Raw genomic sequence first — 23,831 nt, forward strand, 5'->3', positions numbered from 1 at the left:
GGGACGGGAGCAGGGTGGCGTGGCCGGGCGATGGGGCAGTAATGGCGCGGCGGCTCTGGTGGCGAGGGTGCCGTGCGGGCGGGCGGCAGCGAGCGGCGTCCAGGCGCGTGCGCACTCGAGCGGGGCGAGGCAGTGCGGAGCAGCAGGTCAGCGAGCACGGCAGCGGCGCAGCGAGCCCGCGGCAGCAGTGCAGCGAGCGCACGCGCGGCCGCGTTCAAGTGTCTGCGCCCGCGCAGAGTGGGAAAGGCCAGCGGGGAAGAGAGAGGAGAGAGAGAAAGAGAGTGGAGAGAGAAAACCCAAGGTCAACTGTTTGACTTAGTCAAAACTCAAGATTTGAAATTGAAACTCGAAAAATTTTGAACACGAAAGTTGTTCAAAATTAACTTTCCTACAACTTTCCTTACAGGCAAAACTTCATTTGAGCGATGATTTGGAAGTTTGAATTTTGAATTCAAGTTTAAAGAGCCCGCTTGTTTTTCGGGGTTTTTCTCAAATTTTCATGTTAGAACTTGAAAAACTTTGAACACGAAAGTTGTTTATCTGGTCAAGCTCTACAACTTTCGTGTTGGGCAAAAGTTCGTTTGATCAAAGATTCGAGAGTTGACTTTTTGGTGTATTTAAAAGGAACCCGGCTTTTAAGTAATTAACCGACTAGGGTTAACCGTGTCATTGCATGTTAATTGCTTGTTTTATATAGTGCTAAACACCGGAGGTGTTACAGAATCCACAAGCAACCAAACAAGCCTTTATCTCTTTTTTTTTTGATGCTGTGTTTTCTTTCAGAATTTTGGAGGACCAAGGAGTTCATGAAGAAAAAAGATGGAATCGGAGAAAGAGGCATTACTTCAGAAATGATAAATTTTTGTGTTCTTAGTTAAAGTTATTTCAATTTGAACCGGAGGTATATCAAATCATATTAAAAAATATATCAAAAAATGTATAAAAAGACATATGTCTCATTTTAGCTCATACCTCAAAAATAGATAAAAGGATCTATGTACCAGTCAAACTCAAAATTACACCTTAATTGCCAATAATACTAATAATACCTAAATGTCGTCTGAAAAATCTGTAAATTGGCATGGATTCATTTTATAGGTGCATGACCTTGTCATAAAAAAAATAAAAATATTTTACAAAGAATAGACTATACATTGTTCAGAAATTTGTACATCTATCACACTGTTGCATATAACTTAAGGGAAACTTTGAAATTTATACGACACTTGAACTATTTCTGCTCGTATACACCAAACACATTCTTTTTACACAATGTACGATATAAAAGTACATGATTTGTTCGACGTACGTACATGATTTGTTTCGCAAACTGCCCCAAACGGAGAGAAAAAAGTACCCTCCTGGCAGCCCCGGACGCTGCCACCGCCAAGAAAGCGAAGGTGCGGCTGTTGCCAGCCCCCACCCACCATCGCATGCCATGGCAGTGCCGACGTGCTCGTTGTTCCCGGGGGGGGGGGGGGGGGGGGGGGGGGGGGGGCCGCGGGGCACAATTTGGTTGCCCAAAGCGGGTCTCAGCGGAATAGCAAAACCTGAAAGCTGCGTGCAAGGCGGGAGAGAGGTGACTCCGCGGTCGCGAACGCATTATATTTCTGGTCCGCCCCTTCAAACGCGTGACTCGTGAATACTCGGCTACGCCCCGATCTGGAGTTTTCTAGCATGGAAGTCGAAGAGCAGGCATGACCGCCTCGATCTTGCACTCGTTGAAGCTCCTTCTTGGCCACGGCTACACGGTAAATACCTTCTTGCTCATGTCTGTCCACGGCTCCGCGGAGGAAGAACAGCCTGCTACGAAGAGTGAGGAACAAAATATGCCGGAAGAATTATTGCAGCTTGCAAGCTTTACCCAGCAAGCTACGTTGAAGATGCTCACTTTTCTTGACTCCATTGTTGCTCCAAATCTTACTCGTGAATTTTTCATTGCCGATGATGGGGTGCCGGTGCCGGCGCCATACAAGCTCCACAACCTGCTCCGTGTACATGAGGCTCTGTCCCAGGCCTTGTCGATCCTGTTGGCACTCGATTCATCATCCTCTGCAGAAGTTGCAAGGATACAGGGCCAGATAGTCAACGTCCTATCAGCAAAGGAGGGCAAGGTGGGCGAGGCCATATGGAGCGCACTGGAGGAGATTAGGACTCGAATCGTAGAATCACTGGACGACGGCCAAGGATTATCCTGTACTCAAACTCCACAAGGATCATCTGACATTGACGAGGCCACCAAGTCCGTTATGAAGTACGTAATGTTAGTTCCTGGAGAATTATTATCGATAGTGGAGCCAATTGTATCCGAAGCTTCTAGCCTCGGTAAGTATGTTCCTCGGATTGGAGACGTACCACCGTACCTTTGACAAGCCTGGAAGTGGAGATGGTATATAGTCTATTAGAAAAGCTTGCTAACAAGTCAGAAGCATTCCCAGATCAGGGCATCAGGTTCTTATTCTTGCTCAACGACTCATCTTTCAAAGCGGATAAACTCTACTACACTCCTTATTTCCCGAGTCCTGCAAGGTACACCTCGCTGGCAAAGTCGAGGGCTATATGAGGAGGTATATACAGGTATCATGGGCACCAGTGTTGTCATGTGAAGGATCGGGACGGGCGATGTCACAGCCCAAGAAAAAAAAAAGAGAAATAAATTTTTCCCTCGTCGGGCCTGCCCGTCGGCCTCCCCTTCCCTCCCTCCTCCCTGCTCTGTTTCAACGCCGCACGCGTCGCCCCGTCGCCGGCGTCCATCCTCGCGCCACGCGCCGGCCATCCTCGCGTGCCGTGTCGCCCCTTCATTCTTCTCCTCGCCCTCTCCTTATCCGCACCCGACCGGCCCCCCGCTCCCCCTCAAACCCTAGCCCCAAACCACCAAGGCCGCCGCCCCCGAGCTTCGTCGCCGCCGCGATTCGCCGCCGCCGGTGAGGTGCACCCCAATCTAGTGCGCGCACCACCTAGCCCTCCCCATCCTCGACCGGTTTGGGCCCTCACCCGGCCTCCTCCCCCTCCCTGCTGGGCTCTCGGCGGAGCTCGCCGTCCGCTGCCGACCAACGCTGCCGTGCCGCCCGTCCGTCGCCGCTCCTCGCCGGCGCCGCCACCGGTGAGGCTCACCGCCATCCCCTCCACCCCATGCACGCCTCCCCTGCCTCGCTCCGGCTTAGCCTCGCCATGCCGCCTCGCGCCGCCGCTCGCCGTCGCCGTGGCCGCGCGTGCGCGCGCGCACCGCGCGACGCGCCACGCGACGCCGTGGCCACGCCCACGCCGCGGTCAAGGCCGGCTTTGCCTTGACCCGGCCTGGGTGGGCCGCTGGCCCATGGGCCCCGCTTGTCGGCCTCTGGGCAGGCTCTGCGGGGTGGATCTAGCAATTTTGCTAGGATTTGTGTTATTTATTTTGCCTGCAATCTTGCAAAATCCATAGAAATTTGTGTATAATTCTGAAAAATGTGATACTTGTTTTGTTAGATTCCTATAGCTTAGATCTACTCAAGAAAAATATTGTTTTGCATGTTACTTTGCTGTAGATTTAGCTATAGATTTATCTTGCAAAAGTGAGTTTAATGCTTATTTATTTGTGTATTGCCTTAAAAATTTCAAACTAAATTTTGTTAGACTCCTTGTGAGGTGTAGTTTTCAGTGGTGCAACTTGTTCACATGCTTCCTTGCTGTTTATCAAAGTTTTAGCTTGTTTTCTTATGCTTTATCTAAAAATGGTTTAATATAGAACTTTTTGCTGGAAAGTGAGAAAATAGTTAAACCTATTTTGTTAGCTTTGTTATAATGCCTAGTATCTAAGATAATTTTCTTGGATTGGTTTAGTTAATTTTGTATGCATTTTCTGATTTACCTTTTTTAGAGTGGCTGAAAACTAATATATTTATGATTAATTATAGAAAAATTCTTTTGCTGCAAAACCAATTTTCATGAGTTTATTGCAATGTTCTCGGCATGCTCAAAGTATTTCATGATTTATGCTTGTTGTTTAGTTCATTTCTTAATTCTTGCATCGCATTCATGCATTATAGTGACCGAACCGTCGGAGGTCGAACCCGTGGAGCCCACCGAGTCCGTGGAGCCTGAACCCGGAGTCCTGTTCGTGATCGAACCCGAAGTCAACTAAGGCAAGCAGCTAAGCATAATTCCTTGCACCTATCTAATTTGACTAGCTTAGTTATCTCACTTGGGTAATGTTGGGTTATATATATTATGTATGTATTGCATTGGTGTACCTATCTTGATGCATAGTCCTTGATTTGTTATCCTTGTTTTTGGCACTAGTTAGTTAGTTAATTACTTAACTTGACTAGATGCTTAGCCCTGCTTAGAATACTTACATTGCTCGCTAGACAGGAATGGTTTGGAGGATCACATTTACTGTTTACCCTTGATCGCACTGGTTCGGTTGGGTGTTAAGAGTTTGGTAGTATCGAGATTCGAGTGGAATGGTAGGGCCTAGAGAATGGAGTCACATGGGCATAGTCCGCTTGAATCATTTAAGGACCGTCCGTGGATGACGCCGGTTTTGAACACCTTTCCGTGCTACCACATATCCAATATAATGGTACGGATAAGCCAATTACTTTCTTTGACTTGATCATTGATGTGCAGTCCTAGATACGTGGCTACGGGCTATGCAGAGAGGCTTAGTGTGTCCCCAGGTGGACCTATGTGTAGGAAAGTTTAGAGATGTTCCTGGTGGAACTAAGTCTCTACTCGTAAGCTATGTGTGAGGTTCAATGATCGAGCTTTGTTGGGAACGGCTGACGCGAGTATCCCCTTATCCAACTCTGGCCGGTTGGGTGGGTCGCATGGTCCTCGCGTCGTGTGGGTAAAGTAGTACACTCTTGCAAGGTTTTAATCAATTCGAATTGCTGCGCTCTCGGTTATGAGCAAACTCCTTATCCCATGAACTCCTCGTAGAATTTCGATTATGATGGGAATTGTTCATGTTACAGCTATGATCAGTTATAGATTATATTACTCTCTTAATCAACTAAAATTGTTTGGGGGGTTTGGGCAATATTAATTAATTCTGATTGGTGATAGTGTACAGAGCTAATACTTCTGCAATAATTACTTAACCTTAAAGTTTTAACTTGAGCCATTGCATGATCCTTATATATGTAATCGCGTAAGTCTTGCGAGTACCTTTTGTACTCAGGTTGCTTTCTAAACCTAGTTGCAGGTGAGCCGGAAGTGGTGTTCGGCCACTTCTTCCCCGCTGATCCAAACGTAGGGGAAGAGTAGGTCGTGGTGGCTGTAATGATGTCCTTGAGCAAGGCATCATTACTTTAGTAAGTCTTTATCATAATCGAGCTCCGTGAGAGTATGTAAATACAATAAACTTTAAGTTTTTGTTTAATATGACTTTCGTGAGCCCAAGGCTTGTAAGTGAAGTTTGAAACCCACCTATATTGAACTTGTAATATTAAGATTTGAACTATATTTTTGTAAAACTGCTCTTTGTGGATTATTGGCGATGTATTCGATTGTAAACGGTATGTCCATATGTTGATTCTGGGCGTATGTTGGAGCACATACCGGGACTACCGGATTTGATATTATTTTGGATGAATGACATGTCGGTTATTCGTGTCTCTAGATGTGGGATAACACGTGGCACGCTATCCAGCAAGCACGTCTTAACTCTCATTTGGATGATAATGACCGGCGGTTCGTTTAAAATAGTATCAAATTGGGCAGTTCTCACAGGCGACCAGAGAGGGGGGAGTGAATGGGAGCCCTTAAAAAAATTCTCCTCGATGAGAATAAAGTATATGTCCCAAATTCAATCCGACACGCCTCTCTTCTAACCGCCAAGGTGGCGCAAGCCAACTCGTGACGAGCTCACCCTAGAAACGGTTAGGAAAAGCTCGACGCAAAGTGGAACCAAAGATTAACCGGAACGCCGAAAGCACAACACAAAGCGGAAGCCAAAGTATGGCGATTCACTTGAGCAAAGCTATCACCCAAAACCCAATCAAGAGTCTCACCAAAAATATTGTAACTAAACACTATAAAAGAGATCTCTTAATTAAGCATGCAAAGACCAGCAAAGATTAGCAAGAATAAAAGCTAATTAACAAAAGCTAACTAAACATGCAAAAGACTAAACATTAGAGCTAATTAGCATAAGTCAATTAAGCATGCAAAAGCTAACAAAGATTAGCAACCACAAATACTAATTAATTTACCTAATCATGCAAGCAACGAGCAAAGACATGTGCATGAAGAAAATAAATGAGAGAGGAGAGAAAATTGCTTACTGGGCTTGCATGCCGATGCAGCTGCCGCTAGGTGCTGGCCGAAGGCCTGCGTGGCAGCCTCCCTTCGCCGGCCTGCAGCTGTGCCACAAGCTGGGCAGGAACCAGCCCGCAAGCTGCTGCCGGCCTGCTGTGCTCCGCAGGTGGGCTGACTGCGCCCCATGCTGGGCCGCTCGTCCCGCACCGGCCTGCCTGGCCGCTGCGTCGAGCGCTCCGCAGACGCCGCGCGCAGTGAGCCGCCGCCGGCAGCAACACCGGCCGAGGCTGCCTGCCCTGCGCTTCTGCGCCGGCGAGCGCTCGGCTACGCGCCGCCGCAGGCATTGCCTAGCGCGCGACCGCTCCCTCCTGCTGATGCGTGAAGCCTGAGCAGAACACGAGCACAGAGAGGAGAAAGAGGGAAGAACTTCAAACGCTCCGGAACTTCGATTCAAAAATCCTCCCTCAAAACTCTATGGACCCAAACGAAATTTCAAGCTACAAATCCAAGACTTCAAGGATTAACAGATTCAAAAAGAAGTTCCTGAAAATTGAGTAAATCTCCGTAATCGAAAATTCCACGAAAATCCATCTGAAAACCACACAAAAAAAACGCTGGAAGATCTACTTCTCTCTCAAATCCTAAAACTCTCTCACAAAACAAATGAGAGGACCTCCACAAAAGAGAAGCAAGAGATAGCTTCCCTCAACCATTCCACTCTCTACATATACACGCAGTGGCCAATTGATCAAAACGCCCTCCATTAGGCATACAATACAAATACCCTTAAGGGTAAAACCGTCCAACTTTTTATCAGACCATCGGACGGACACGTCACATTCACAACTTCACTTCGCCTCGACGCAAGCTTCACGATGACACCACGTGACTTCCGCAACCGCCATTCGGCCGAACCGGACGCGTCCCCAGTTTTGAGGTCCAAACCGGCAAACCTGCCGCCGCCCGGTTTTGAGGCCCGAACCGGTAAAACTGCCGCTTCTGATGTCGGCGTGTGTCTGACTTCCCATCAAGTGCCACGACTCCTTCAATATCTTTCGTGCTCCCGCCGCACGGGCATCCTACTTGAACTCGCCATCGCCTTTCTCCTTGACTTGGCCGATGCCATCTTCATCACATCCATGTACTCTTGCTCTTTCGTGCACCATGTGGACCGTCCATTACTTCGCCCGGACTTTTCGGATCCCTCAGTCCAAGTCTACTCGCGTTCACCCTTCACCGCTCTCGGTCCATCGCATGAACCTTTCGCTTGACCTTCACCGCATGCTGTCGACCGCCACGTCACATCCTACGTCTGCACATCACGAGTCAAGAGATACATAAAATCCACATAGTGTTGTCAATCACTTATCATCCAAGGGTAACCACCATTAGTCCTCAATCTCCCCCTTGATGAGTGTATTGACAACACCCAACACAAATTCATCATAAGAATAAGATAAAATAAGAAGAATGCAAAACAAGCTCATCCAAGAGATCCAAAAGCCAAATGAAAAGGCAAGCACAAGATCACTTGAAATGAGAAGTCTCAATCCCCAAAGATAAGGGAAATAGCTCAACGCAATTGAGACAAAAACACATGATCCCTCATGAAAAGGCAGAAAAGGGCTCAACACCGATCATGTGCAAATCCAAAACTCAAATCCAACGTTGGCACCTCAAGAAGAGGTAAAAGCTCAATACAACCGGCACAGGAGCAAAAGAGATGCACAAAGTCTCACAAAACTCACAATCTACACAAGAGCAAATGAGACGCGCAAAGTCTCACAAAACTCACAATCTACACAAGAGCAAATGAGACGCGCAAAGTCTCACAAACTTCCCTTGAAAACATGCCACAATTAAAGACATGTACAAAATATAAATTTCTCCCCCTTTGCATGAATTTCTCCCCAAAAGCAATTCTTTGTGCAACTCTCCCCCTTGTTGGCAATGCAATCATCAAAAAGAGCTCAAAAGGTGATACCAATTGAAAGATACTTATTTAAAAAAATAAGCTCATAAGATACGAATCAGAGGGAAAAGTTAAAAAGCACTTGACAATACAGACATCAAAATTTGCATGAGAGCATTAAAATCATATCATGAGGCGTATAATCTACCAAGCTTCTCAAATATATCATAAAACATTTATAAAGGATATAAGTGAACTAATACATAAGCAGGTAGATCATAGGAAGCAAAAGGAGTTGCCAACATAAGGATATTATAATATGAACAAAAGGCGATGCATGTATTCAAGTTTTAGAAATTACCAAAGTATCACCACATGAGCAACCATCTAGCCAAGAACTACTCAAGCAAGAATTAAACTAGACCATGAGAGCTATATGAGAAAGATACATTCTCAAAAAATGGATCCTTGCAAACACTCATATAAGCGTCACAAGTCATGTCAAAACTTGTTGGAATCAAGTGTCTACTTCTTTTGATGGACATCATGTAACAACTAAGCAACTAAGAATATCATTAATCACAAAAGACTTGATAAAGCATTTTCATCAAAGTTCATTCTTTTTTTTTTCTTATGCAAGAAAATCAAGTCACATGAAGTGCCTTTATGGCACAAAGAAGCTATGCTCCCCCTTGGATGCATCATAGGCTAAACATTTGCAATGATACCTAGATCATGGATCCAATTGCAAAGAACATGAATTCCAAGCAAAAGCTAAGTATGGAGCTAGCATTCGAGCAAAAGCAATTCATAACCAAGTAGCCACTCATGGGTGATAAGCATTTCATATTTCATAGTTCAGATTGAACAAGTGATTCAGAAAATAATCATATGACAATATCATCACGAGCATAACATGCACTAGCCACTAGATCACCAACATATGCACTAGTTCACAAATAGCCTAAGGAAATACTCAGGATATATAAGAGAAGCTCATCTAGTGTATAGTGTACAAGGTGTCATATGATACAAATGCAATGTATGGATATGTCACAAGAATGATCAAAAGCTAAATAGTAAAGGCCCAAGTCTACATAATAACACATGCATTTGCAAAGTTAGAAGAGGCGGGACTTAGCTCAAGTCAAGAAAGCACATGAGGAGACTAATCCTTGGAATAAATCTAGAGAAGATCCAAAAGAACATCCAAGGACGCAATTGAGTACCAAAGAAAAAGATACCAATTGAAGAACCAAAATGGATACCAATTAAGAGATTAAACGTGGGTACAAAATCTAACACAAGTTCTTAGCCCAAACTCTCCCTCAAATGAGGCCGAACTCCCTTCAACTAAAAACACCTAGCAAAAACAAATATAGGAAAAGAAAGGACACAAAAGTCAAATGAAAAGCTCCAAAACCAATTACAGGGGAGTCAGAACTCAAACAAAGAGCAAAGTCCAACTCGAAGACATGACAAACTGTCGGTACACTCAGACAGGGGTACCCTCTCCTACAGCAACAAGCCCAAAGAGGCGCGAGGTTATCCGTAACCTCGCACTAAGCCTCTGGGCAGCTGAGCACAAAAGCCCGGGCCTGACAGTTGGGGACAACGACCTTCGGGTCTGCTCCCCATATGGTGGCAGGTCCGGCGCTGCCACGCGTCCACCTGGACGAAGTGCTCAGGGCCGGCTACCACGGGTCCGGACCCCCGCGGACAGGTCCCGAACCCCAGCGGATCCATCCCGGACCCCCATGTGTGGAAACCGGACCTCCAGCAGGCCTGAGCCTTCGAGCCAGCCAGGGCGCCCGGACCCCGCTCCCGCTCCGGTAGGGGTCCGGAGCCGCCACGTGCACCTGTGGGCGCGGCTGCTGAACCCAGGGTCCGGCGCCGCCACGTGTCCCACAGGAGCGAGCGCCCGGACCCCGCTCCGGTAGGAGTCTGGAGCCGCCACGTGCCACTATGGGCGCGGCTGCTGACCCCAGGGTCCGGCGCCGCCACGTGTCCCACAGGCGCAAGCGCACGGACCCCGCTCCGGTAGGGGTCTGGAGCCGCCACGTGCCCCTGTGGGCGCAGTCGCTGACCCCCGGGTCCGGTGCTGTCACGTGTCCCACAGGCGCAAGCCTTCCGCCGGAAGCCAGCCCGCCTACCGCATTAAATGCGGGTGGTTGAGGCGTGCGCTGCCAGCCCACTTGCCGCAGCAGGGCATGGGCCGCCCTCTGACGGGTTGGACAAGCGTGAAAGACAACACGGTAAGCCCGTCAGTTACCGAGGCGGCTCATCAGTTACCGAGGCAAGCAGTAAAGTCTCTGCGCTGCGCGTATGGGCGATGAGTCATGATAACTGGCTACTGTCTGGAGCAACAGTACACACGCTACAGTCTACAGAGTCGGTAGTTCGGCGCTTCATCATGACCTCTACGCGCGACTGCAGAGGCTAGACTCTACACCGATAGGACGGTTCAATACCATGCCTGGACGGAAGATACGCACGGAGGCCAACGCGGAAGATCTCCGGATCCACGGCATTTAAGACCACAGTGTATGTTGATTAATATATCACCGGGTCCACCTGTCGGGCCCCAGTTCAGTGTACGTGCTCCCCTTGGACAAATAAAAGGGATTGCATGAACGTTAGAAGGACAAGTTTAGTCTCACGTAGAGATATGCATTGTTCCTCCCCCAACTTACACAGAAGCTCAGGCAATACATCACACAGTGGACGTAGGGTATTACGCTCCGGCGGCCCGAACCACTCTAAACCCTTGTGTGTTCCTCGTGTTCTTGCGCCACTAGATCAAGCATTCCTTGACTGCCCCCAAGCTCATCCTAAGCTAGGATTAGGCGGGTGCAATCCGCCACCCGGCTGTAGAAATCCTCCAACATTTGGCGCGTCAGGTAGGGGGCTGCTTGGTTATCGTTGTTCATCGGCTCGGCACCACCATGGTACAGGTCGCCGAGCTCCATGAGGCCTCTCACGAGGAACACCCGACGGGGGAGGATGTGGTGTCACTCGCGCCACAAGCCTCTCGCCGTCCGGCGCTGAGGGCTGCTGCACATGAGGTGCAGCAGCGTACGACGGAGTAGGCGTCCAGGGCCCCCACGTGTCCCGCTCCGAGCGGACTGTTGGTGGCGGCCAGGGAGCTGCTCCGCAACCCGCCAGATCTGGCGTCTTCGCTGGATGCAATGAGGCAGTGGCGTGACAATATTGACCGCCTCATCAACTTGGCCCAAGTCACCCCCGGCTCGATGGGGGCTGGGTCGGGACAGCGTCGACATCAGGGCGGCATATCTGCCTCTGTGCGCTCTTCTACGGTGAGGAGTGCGCGGACAGCAGATTTGCAGGAGGAACTCAACCGCAAGCGTGCGGGAGAGGGCGCCCGCGTCTCCATGGAACAGGCCCGCCAGCACCGGCTCAACATCCAGGGCTGGAATCTCGACCCCGATTTCGGCGCGGTGGCACCGAGGCCCCGGGGATGCGCACAGATCCCGGTGGCCGGGGTGGTCTGCGTCGCGCTCACGGATCACCTCCGCATTGTGGCATGGCCACCCAATTTTGACCACATCTGCTGGAGAAGTATGACGGGACGACCAACCTGTCGGAATTCCTGCAGGTCTACATCACCGTCATCACGGTGGCTGGGGGTAACGACGCCGTCATGGTGAGTTACTTCCATGTAGCCTTGACCGGGCCAGCTCGGACTTGGCTCATGAATCTCTCCCCCGGGTCGATCCAGTCCTAGGAGGAGCTCTGTGTGCGGTTCACGGAAAACTTCGCTAGCAGCGTACCAGCAGCATGGCGTGGAGGCCCACCTTCATGCCGTGACACAACAACCCGGGGAAACCCTCCGGGCATTCATCTCCCGCTTCACCAAGGTACTGGGGACCATTCCATGCATCTTTAATGCTTCTTTTATCGCGGCCTTTTGCCAGGGGGTTCGTAACGAGAAGATGCTGGAGAAGCTGGCCACGCACCAGGTGGAAGCCGTCGCCACCTTGTTTGCCTTGGCGAACAAGTGCGCTATGGCCGCTGAGGGCCGTGCATGGCACTCAGCCCCTCAAGACGGGGCCGCCCAAGCGGGTGGTCCATGTTCCACTACTCACAGTAGCTGGCAAGAAGAAGCACCGCAGTCTGGCACCCCGGATTCTGAAGCAGCGCCCGGGGGCCGGAACTCGCACAGCAAGCGCCCGCACCGGCAGGGCGGCGACAGCGGGTCGTGCCCTCCCAGCTCGTCATCAAGCAGGGCTGGGGGGAGCACAGCTGCAGCATACCTCACTCATGTGAGGAAGCTCGCTCCGGCGATAAGCTGACTCCGATCGCATCAAGCCCACTCTGGTGGCTCGCTCCGGCGAAACCCGCTCTGGCGGCGAAATGCGCTGGAGCTGCAACATGCTCCACGTGCAAACAACTCAGCAGCAGATGAACTCTCCATGAGGGCATCACCTCAGGCATCCGTGCCAGAGAGTGTCTTCGAAAGACAGCTGCTGAGACCATCCGCCCAGCCGGCCGAACTGGGCGAAGGGGGTCAGACTAGCACCTCGAAGCTAGCGGTCCCGGCGGCGCTCCATCCGTGGGGTCCGCCAAGGATTGTGAGCGCCATTGAGGATCCCGATGCATGGATCTCTGAGATCCGGGAGACATTGTGGTGCTACATCCAAATGCTCAGGGGGTTCCCGATGCATGGATCTCTGAGATCCGGGACCACCTGAAAGATAATATCCTTCCTGAAGACCATGTATCCGCTGAGTACATAGTGCCAATGGCATCTTTATGCAGTGCATCATCCAGGAGGAGGGCTGCGAGTAGCTCGCAGAGATCCATGGAGGCGAGTGCGGAAGACATCCTCCGAAGCATCCCGCACACTGGTTGGTAAGGCCTTCCGGCATGGTTTTTTCTGACCAACTCCGCTCTAGGATGCAGCTGAGCTAGTGAGTTCTGCAAAGCATGCCCGATCCATGCAAAGTAAAAACACACACCGGCTCGGTCTCTGCAAATGATTCCACCCACTCGGCCATTCGCTGTATGGGGGATAAGCCGACTCCGGTCGCACAAAGCCCGCTCCGGCGGCAAATTCGACTCCGGTCACACAAAGCCCGCTCCGGCGGCAAAACCGACTCCGGTCACACTAAGCCCGTTCTGGCGGCAAATCCGACTCTGGTCGCACCAAGCCCACTTTGGTGGTCCGCTCCGGCAGAAAGCCAAGCTATGGTAACATCGACAATCTCCATAAGTTTTATCCTTGGGGGTCCGACTGAGAGTAAAACCTTTTCAGAGGGGTCTGGACCCCTAGGAGCCAGGTCCGGTGAAGCGTACTCATCCTCCGGGGAGGTCCGGAGCCGTGTAGCTACTTAGCCTGGTTCCGTACCCTAAGCTTGCATGCTCCACCTCATGTGGATGAGTGCCGTAGTACCTAGGACTAGGAACCTAGAGGTCCGGACCTTCTCTTAACCTTTTCCTTTATAGCTAGGAAATACTTACGTGTGGTCCAGAGCGGTGGAGGTCCGCCCTCATAAACCCGGCCTCTAGCGTTCATCTCACATCTCATGTGCTCCAAGTTATAAAGGAAAAGTTTACTCTCAGCTCGTCCCTAAGGTTATTACATTCCAGTTTCTATCCTTGCATTCCACTAACCCCCACGTGGTTCCTTACTCTTGTGCGGTGATTGTAGTCCGAATTGAGTTGGCTAGCTAGTGACTTAGCTCGAGACTCCTCATGGAAAAGAGGGGTTCGGACCCCTGGGGACCTGCAGGTCCGGGGAAGCGTACTCATTCTCCGGGGAGGTCTGGAGCTGTGCAGCCGCTTAGCCTGGTTCCGTACCCTAAGCCTGCATGCTCCACCTCCTGTGAATGAGTACCGTAGTACCTAGGACTGGGAACCTGGAGGTCCGGACTTTCTCTTAACCTAAAGGCTAGCTCTCTGTGCTCCGTTCACTGGGTCTAGCTGTCTATCTCAAAGGATCACAGTAGCCAACAGGATTTGGAACCCCGTGGGTACGTTACTAAATGCCGATCCAAGTCATGTGCAGGGTCCAGAGTACCAGGACTCCTACAAGGGAAAGAGGGGACCGGAGGCAAGTCAGGATGGTGTCAGCCACCATCCGGACAAGCTCCCGGCCCTCGGTTTCAAGGCGAGCACTAAGGGTGGACTCCACGCGGCGCAGGCGCTCGGCAGCAGAATCCAGGGCGGGAAGAACGACGTTCCCCGACAACTACGCCATGGTTCTAGCCCCACCTGCGGGTTCATACCTCTCCCACAGGTGGGCCCGGGGGCCTCTGTCGGTACACTCAGACAGGGGTACCCTCTCCTACAGCAGCAAGCCCAAAGAGGCGCGAGGTTATTCGTAACCTCGCACTAAGCCTCTGGGCAGCTGGACACAAAAGCCCGGGCCTGACAGTTGGGAACAACGACCTCCGGGTCCGCTCTCCACATGGTGGCACGTCCGGCGCTGCCACGTGTCCACCTGGATGAAGTGCTCAGGGCCGGCTACCACGGGGTCCGGACCCCCGCGGACAGGTCCCGAACCCCCGCGGGTCGGTCCCGGACCCCCACGTGTGGAAGCCGGACCTCTAGCAGGCCTGAGCCTTCGAGCCAGCCAGGGCACCCGGAGCCGCCACGTGCCCCTGTGGGTGCGGCTGCTGACCCTAGGGTCCAGCGCCGCCACGTGTCCCACAGGTGCAAGCTCCCGGACCCCGTTCCGGTAGGGGTCCGGAGCTGCCACGTGCCCCTGTAGCCGCGGCCGCTAACCCCCGGGTCCAGTGCCGTCACGTGTACCACAGGCGCAAGCCTTCCGCCGGAAGCCAGCCCGCCTGCCGCATTAAATGCGGGTGGTTGAGGCGTGCGCTACCAGCCCACCTGCCGCAGCAGGGCATGGACCGCCCTCTGACGGGTTGGACAAGCGTGAAAGACAACACGGTAAGCCCGCCAGTTACCGAGGTGGCTCGTCAGTTACCGAGATAGGCAGCAAAGTCTCTGCGCCGCGCGCATAGGCGACGAGTCATGATAATCGGCTACTGTCTGCAGCAACAGTACACACTCTATAGTGTACAGATTCGGTAGTTCGGCGCTTCATCATGACCTCTACGCGCAACTGCAGAGCCTAGACTCTACACCGACAGGACGGCTCAAGACCATGCCTGGTCGGAAGATATGCACGGAGGCCAACGCGGAAGATCTCCGGATCCACGACATTTAAGGCCACAGTGTATGTTATTTAATATATCGCCGGGTCCACCTATCGGGGCCCCGCTCAGTGTACGTGCTCCCCTTGGACATATAAAAGGGAAAGCATGAACATTAGAAGGGCAAGTTTAGTCTCACGCAGAGACAGGCATTATTCCTCCCCCAACTTACACACAAGCTCAGGCAATACATCACGCAGTGGACGTAGGGTATTACGCTCCGGCGGCCAGAACCACTCTAAACCCTTGTGTGTTCCTCGTGTTCTTGCGCCACTAGATCAAGCATTCATTGACTGCCCCCAAGCTCATCCTAAGCTAGGATTAGGCAGGTGCAATTCGCCACCCGGCTGGAGAAATTCTCCGACACAAACCGAAAAGCAAGTTAAAGCTCAAACCATGTTAAATAATGTCACGAAGATACCAATTTTGAGGAATTAAAGCATTGTAACATGATATCAATTAAACGAATAAAAGCATGGGCTTACAAACATGTTAACTAGTTACAAAAAGTCTATACAAACATACTGACCAAAAAGATACCAAAAGAACCACATGCCATTTCTACAAGTGAAGCTTATAGGAGATTATGGCAAAAATTTTATGTGATCAAACACAGTATCATAAAAAGTTGACTAATCTACCAAGATATCTTACAAAGCTAGCATGACAAGATATACAAGATGATAACACATGCTAACAAGAAAGGTGGCTATCCTACCATGGTATATACATAACTAGCATGGTACAAGATAAGCAAAGAAACCATATGCTAGACAAGGCATAACAACATGATACAAGAAAACCATGCAAATAGTATACAAGTGAGCATAAGAGTGTACATGAGTAATACTCACAAACCAAAGTATACAAAGGCCTCATGAGAGCCACATGCAAAAGGCATGGAGAACCATCAAGTCTTGATCATATCAAGGCAAAGATCAAGTTCCATCGAGCTTATGTTCTCCACCCCATCCTCATACCTACACAAGAGAGAACAAAGAAGTATGATTCTTGGATCCCGAAGGGTTAGTAAGCAAGAACTTGGGAACTCAAGACTTGGCTACACAGGTAAAAGAAGCACTCAACTTATCACATGGGTTAGCACGATGCAAATACCGATTCAAGTGAGATGATTTTGAAACACTCTTGAAAGCATGCCTCAAAGGAGCAACTCAAGAGGAAGAATGAGTGCTACTACCAGCAAAAAGGAATTATTGCTGGAATGTTAAAATTATTGCTTCTCAAACTGTGAGTGAAGCAGCTAAAAAAAGCTGAAGCATTATAATAACTGCTTGTGGCCATTTGTATTTTGTTTATCCTCTCTGAATAAATATTGACTAGCACAGAGCTGCCTGTAGTGTAGATTCTGCCTTGCGGGTTTGAATTAGCAAAACAGAGATATCTATATTCTCTTCTTTCTCTTAACTAGGCAATTATATTAGTACATTACTACGGATAAAGTTGGTATAAGTATCGAATACGTTTTGGTGGCCATGTGTTAATTTGTAGGGATCTATGTGATCGAGTCGTGGACGGAGAGGGTTGGTCCGACTCGCATATGATATGAACTAAGGTCTATCTATCAATAATAGGAGACGGACCAAACCAAACAGACCAAACTAAAAATTTAGGTGGAAACCTTACTCACTTTAGAAATAGGTATAAATATAGATATCAAGCCTATCCCGACTATTTTTTTGACAAAAATTTCAAGTCTCCTGGCTTTGTCATATCTCCAAATGAATTCCTGTGCAGTAACTCAAAAACAGTAATCAAGTAAATCTTGTCATTTTCATGCTTAAAGAAATCGGGTACTCGCAGCCTAAGAGGAGGAGGGGGTGAATTAGACTATCTAAAACTTTAACCTATGGCTTCAACTAATTTGCATATAAAATTAAACTACTGCATGCTATCTATATGTGCACTATACGGTTCATCTAGTGTGAAACTCACATCCCAAAAGAGTTTTGCAACCTATAGTCAATCCTACCTTAATCTACACTAAGAAAGTAAAGGCACAAAAGTTGCAAGTAAAAAATGCAGAAACATAAAGAGGGGATGAGAGGAAGAAAACTCTCGACATAAGGATGTATCATGTGGTATCGGTAGGCACAAAAGATACCCCTAGTCCACGTTGTTAAAGCACTCAAACGAGAGTATTACTTCTTAGCAACCAAGTCTCTTGCCACAAAGGCTAGACCACCAAGGCTCACGCCAAGTTTTCCGATCACCTTGATCCTGCTTTCCACTAAAAAGCTTCTCCATAAAGGATGGGGTCTCCATATCCCCCGTACAAAACCGTCAACGCCGCTCCACACCAAACCGGAGGGTTGATGACTTGCCGGCGAGCCTCCAAAGCTCCAAGGGGAGGGTGCACCAAGATACCTAACCACAACACACAAGGCTCAGCACCTTGCTCTCACACTCTCTCAAGAGCTAATCTAACACTCCCACTCACAAGGATGTGCTAAGGACTACGTATTTGATCACTAAGCACTTGGATGGCTTGGAGATGTTCTCTAGTGTGGGTGTGTCTTCTCTGGACTCCAACAACCTCAAATGACACAGGGTGAGGCGTATATAGCCCTCCAACTCAATAGAGTCGTTACTAGCCGTTATGCCCATTATGCACGAAGCGTCGTTTAACCGATCGCACACAGTACCAGCTAGCCGTTGGACCTTCTGACAGCCGCCTCTTGCTTGAGTCATTGCATTGACGCTTGAACCGATGTACCGTCGGTTCAACCGGTCTACGCCATTGATATGCTCTCTGGGCAACGCAACTACCATTGGACTGACACCTCCGATTCCCAGCATCGGTTTAACCGGTCGCACTGGGTCTTCTTCACTTGGCCTTCACTTACAAGGTCCAATGCACCGATGCATTCATTTCTCCTAACGTCGGTTCAACTAGTCGCTTTGGTCATTTCTTCATTTGCCTCAGCTTCACACTGACCAATGCACCAACCCGGTCACTTTTGGTACCGTCGGTTCAACCAACGCATGCATTGCTGCTGACACTTGTCCAACTTGTATCGACTGTCATTTGGATACTTTAAATATATTCTATCTCTAGATTTGGACATCTTAACAGCGAATTGGATACCTTGGGTATGGTATGGACTGCATCCATGCGACCTAGAAATCTTACAAACTTGAGCTCACAAACTTGTTAGTCACATTGATTATATTATCACACGATCACTAAAATCACAAACTATAGCCTAATAGGGCCATATCCCTTACACATGCTGTTCTAGATCAATTTTCAGGATATGTTGAAGGCATCAGACGCAGTGTTTGCTGCTCAACAGCTCTACCGGCACTGGTTCCCATTGATGCCCAAACGATGATGGTTGAGAGGCACTATTTTTTGTTAATACTAAAACTCCAAGCACACATGGGCTCTTGGCTGAATGAGGATTAGTATCAAAGCAGCAGAAGTCACACTGTTTTTCTTTTCATTGGGTTTACTTTCTCCCCAGCTCTTATAGGAAGGCATGTTATAGACCACCAAAGCAGAGCTGGGGGCACCAGATAAACCATAAAGAGCAGAAGGACCAGCTTGGAATCCTACTTGAATTGATGCTTTGAATCTCGTCTAAAACCAACATTTCTTTTGTACTTGCCGATTGCTTTTCAAGAAAAGAAAACATTTTTTTAGGAACAAGTCAGTTTGCAGACGGGGCGGGCTCTTCAACGAGCCCGCATAGCCGCCCCGCAAATATTGCTTTGGTGACCGATGTGGCCCAGCTGCAAAGTTTTGCGGGCTTTTGTTGTCCACTGCCACTAAGCCTAGTGGACAGGAACATCAACCCGCTGGAACCCGCAAGAAACCTAGCCTGCTCCGCCGCCACCACCATCTCGCCTACCAATCTACCGCCTCCTCTCGCGCTCCGCCTCGCAGTCCTGCGACGCCGCCATCCGGAGGTTCCACGGGTCCTCCATGTGCGCTCCGTGGCGCGCCCGCTCCAGCCCATCTCCTTCCCGGACATCCACCATCATCGACATCTCCGCTCCGCGGGTGCCTGCGTCCTGTACTCCCGTGGTGGATGCGAGGTGCCGCCTTGCTTAAGATTGAACGCGTGTTTTGTTTCTATTAGTTCAGTTCAGTTCTCGATTCCTTGCTGCAGCTGCAGTTTCCTGACAACCCAGAGTCTGAAACAACAAATTATGCTGCCGAGTTTGCTCGGCTTAATTGCTTGCTGACCTCACCTGTAGGCTATATGGCATTGTTCGGCTGGCTGGCTGGCTGGATGGCTGGCTGATTTGGCGTGAGAGGAAAACACTGCTGGTTGGCTGGCTGGCTGGCTGGCTGATTTGGCGTGAGAGGAAAATACTGTTGTGGCTGGCTGAATCTCCCAGCCGAACAAGTCCTGGTTACCTTACACGATTCACAGTTTTCTCGGCGTTGTATTCTAGTCTGATTATCGATTGAATCTGTTCCAAATCTCACGTGGAGGGAGGAATCATGATTCACGGTTTTCATTCTTGAAGCTGTTCTGCAGGTATTTTCTTCTTGAATCTGTTCTGCAGCTATGCTGTCCTATTTTGAACATGAGAGAAATCTTATAGCTGTTAACTTTTCTGTTGCAGTGATCTCTAATTGCCTTCACTGCATAGCTAGTTAACCTATTGACAATATTGTTCATGTCATATCTGTCATTTGTTTATACTGAAAATCAGTTGGCTCGTGTCTGTAACACTGTAACCAGTAGCCCTGCTGCCATTGCGGGCATCCCCATTACCTGCATCTTGTATTCCTGCTGCCATAGTACCATGTTCAAATAGTCTATCTACTTTGATGGTGTAGTTAATAACTTAAGATTTCACATCGCAATCTTATCAAAATTTTTGTTTTAATTACGAGGTGCTCCCAGATATGAAGAAAGGGTCTATCTGCATGAAGGAAGAAGAAGCTTTGCAGCTGCTGCTCCTTTTTTAAATTTGAAAGTCCCTGTGAGATACGGTGTTCCCTTGCTGAAAGAAGCTAATGAGATGTGGTTCATCTCATATTGATTAACATCACTTGCTGAAAAAAAATCCTAGTTTGGTTATCCAAATATTTGTGGGAGGAGCTAATAGTTCTTGTTTATTCTTGATGATGTAATCTGATCCTAATTTGATTGATGATAGAACAACACAGTTGTTCTAATTATTAATGCCCTTTTTTGGCTTCATTCACTATTTTATATTGTTTAGACTATACTTATTCGTCGCTTAAATGGACTAGTACTGGGCAGGCAAGCTGCCTGTCCGAGCAAGCAACTAGCTGTCTGTCCATGCGGGATTAGAGTTTCTGCCACAAAGCCCACCAATTGTTTATTGCCCGCGTGCTGGTCCTTGTGGGCAGCTTCAAACCTGCAAAAAAATGTTTAGCGACGAGCTGTGTGTGGGTTTGCGGCCGGCCGTAACCCGCCCCGCTTGCAGTTCGAGGAACAAGGTACAAAATCATAAAGCACAAATATACTTTTGATACTATCACGGCAGCGAACGTGCAGCGTCGAACGGGACAGCCGATCACTGGTCGATTGGATTTTCGAACTCAATTTCGCGCTCACGTTATTTGGATGTACCTGACAAACAACGACGAAACCACTCTGCTTCCTCCAGATCAGCTGCGTACGTGCAGCGTCGTCTCGATCTAGTCCCGTTTTTGATATCGGAGGCTGGAGCACCCCCTTGGCGCCGGTGGCCTTCAGGAACCTCCTGGCCTTGGCCTGCTGATCACCGTGGCTGCCGCCGGCGGCCCGGCGGTAGAACACCCGCTGGGTGAAGTCCCCGACCTCCGGCGCGAGCATCCGCCAGAGGAACAGCGCCCGGTACCAAAGCGGCACGGTGGGGTGGCGCCGGCCGCAGCAGACGGCGTCCACGATGGCCTCCTCGCGCACCACCGGGAACAAGCCAACCTGAGACATCCTGCTAATAGTTTGAAAACCAAATCAAAACCACACCAAATTATTTTATTATTAACACACTTTAAAAATCAAATCAACTACATTCACTTGTTATTCCACCCAAACCAACCCAAACTGCTTGCTCTTTTCTCCCAGAGCAAACCAAAACAATAGTTTCAGCCCAAATCTTCAAACCGGTTTCAAACTACTGCATCAAATCTTCTCCTGCTAGTTTTAATATATCGCTTCCGATGTGGAGGCCCATATATAAATCCAAACATACAAGTATACACAGAGTAGTTGAAAGTCATTACAAGGCATTTCCAACAAATTTCACTCAGATTCGCTAAAATTTTAAAGTGTGAACGCGAGCTTTTAACTATATATATAGAGATTTAGTAGCTCGGCTCTTGACTTGGGGTCCACATATAGGTCTAACCACACTGCTTTGCACAGAGTAGCTGCTAGTCACACTGAGTCATCTCCAACAAATTTCAGTCAATTTCGATAAAATTTTACAGTGTGAACACGAGATTTTATTTTCAGGGTCCGGCTCTTGATGTGGGGCCCGCATGTAGTTCAACCTACACTGCTTTGCACAGAGTAGCTACTAGTCAGTCAATAGTTATACTGATTTATCTCCAAAAAATTTCAGTCAATTTCAATAAAATTTTATAGTATGAATGTGAGGTTTTATTTCCAGGATCCGATTCTTAACATGGGGCCCACGTGTAGTTCTAGCCACGCTGTTTTGCACAAAGTAGCTGCCAGTTATATAGAGTCGTCTCCAATAAATTTCAATCAATTTTGATAAAACTTTACATTGTGAATGCAAGGTTTTGTTTCCTAGATCTGGCTCTTGATGTGGGGTTCACATATTGGTCTAACAACACTGCTTTGCATGAAGTAGCTGCCAGTCATATTGAGTCATCTTCAATAAATTTCAGTCAATTTTAATAATATTTTATGGTGTGCATACATGGTTTTTAATTTTAGGATCCGGCTCTCAACGCGAGACCGGCATTTATATATAGTCATATTATTTTGTATAAAGTATCTATTTCAACCTACTCCAAACCCGCATTTACATACCACCCACTTAGCCCCGTCCCATTACCTAATACAATCTATTTTAATCCAACCAAACACACTCCGCATCAAAACCAAACCCATAAAATCCATTTCAACCCACACCATTTGTAGGATGAGTTGTAGGGTCGAGGGTTTTCGCCGTCGACGACCCCTGGGGGGGAGCTTAGCTTCTACCTTGCTGAGGCACGTGTGTTGAGGTACTGCTTCAGCCGCCTTCCTTCGGACGACACGATGACTACAAACCAGGGTGGCACCCCTGTCCCTAGCGACCTGGTTTGTCGATTGGTCTGTCGATCGTAGGAGTGCAAATTGATGATCTTTACAAGCACCTCTAATCTTTTTTAGTTTAAATATTTGTACTACGTTGAACTAAAGAGGAATTTACACCCCTAGTCAAACGGGAAAGGGAGCCCTACCGCTAACCAATTAGAGGAAGACGACGACCTGAAGATCACGGCTGCACCGTTGAATGGAGGATTTGAATGATCCTCCCTGGACAATCAAGGACCCGATGCTAATACATTCTGAAGAAACGTTGCCATACAGGGTACATGCCATAATCACTTACCCTGTCACTCAACTAATTACGCACACGTGGGCTCTTACATCAGCAGCAGTTTCTTTTAGTGGTCGTCGTGAGTGTTTGGAAATTACGCACACGTGGGCACTTACATCGGCACTCGGCAGCAGTCGATCAGTAGTATTTCCTCCAGTCGTCTGTCATGCGCTCGCGCCGGAGCCGCTCCTGCACCCTCGATATGTACAGGGCCGCGCGGCGGTCCACGTCGGTGTCGCTGGCGCTGCTGCCGCCGGGCGCGGCGCCGTTGCCAACGACCTCCACGGCGACCACCGTGGACGGCGGCGGCGGCGGCGGCGGCACCGACCACACCGTGGTGGTGGCAGGTTGTTGTTGCGCCCTGACGCCAGCGGGCTGCTGGGCCTGCACCGGTTTCCGGGGGTAGAAGGGCGTCGCCGCCGCCTTGTGTTTGATGCCTGTGGCGCGCTTGTAGAAACCGAAATCCATTCCACTTTTAGTGCTGTTGGTTGATTTGTGTGGTGCAGGCTGGAGGGAGGCATCACATTCCTGACTATTTATAGCAGCCTTGCAAATGGCCCGTAGACTGCGTGAGCTTGCTACGTCCGGTACGAGCTTGTTTGGGAGCACTCCACTCCACTTTCTAGCTCCACTCCACCAAAAGTGTTTGGCTATTGTATAGCTCCACTCCACCAGCTGTAGCAGGCCGCCTAGTGTACAAGCCAACGGTCCAGCTCCACCCCACAGGCCCAGCAAGGTACTAGCCCAGCTCGGCCCACTTTTCATCAAGTCACTTCTATACGGGCCCCACCTGTCAGGGGATTCTTCTACCTCGGTGACACTGGCAGCGTCGGTGGCCCGTAGACACGCCGCCTCCCCGTCCCCTTCCTCATCGTCGTGCGAGAGCGGCGGCGGGCGGGCGGGAGCGGGAGCGGCCTACGGCGGCAGGAGTGGTCCCAGTCTGCGGGAGCGGC

General features: G+C 49.3%; 1 long non-coding RNA gene across 1 annotated transcript; it reads left to right on the top strand.

Annotated features, from left to right (window-relative positions):
* The first annotated feature begins 19,117 nt into the window (after positions 1-19,117).
* Positions 19,118-20,520, top strand: LOC120683892. The gene is made up of 2 exons (XR_005678972.1): positions 19,118-19,841; positions 20,214-20,520. It is a non-coding gene; the product is annotated as an uncharacterized LOC120683892 (long non-coding RNA).
* The last annotated feature ends 3,311 nt before the right edge of the window (positions 20,521-23,831 follow it).

The sequence above is a fragment of the Panicum virgatum genome, chromosome 7N (genome assembly GCF_016808335.1).
Source record: "Panicum virgatum strain AP13 chromosome 7N, P.virgatum_v5, whole genome shotgun sequence".
In the NCBI taxonomy this organism is placed as follows: Eukaryota; Viridiplantae; Streptophyta; class Magnoliopsida; order Poales; family Poaceae; genus Panicum; species Panicum virgatum.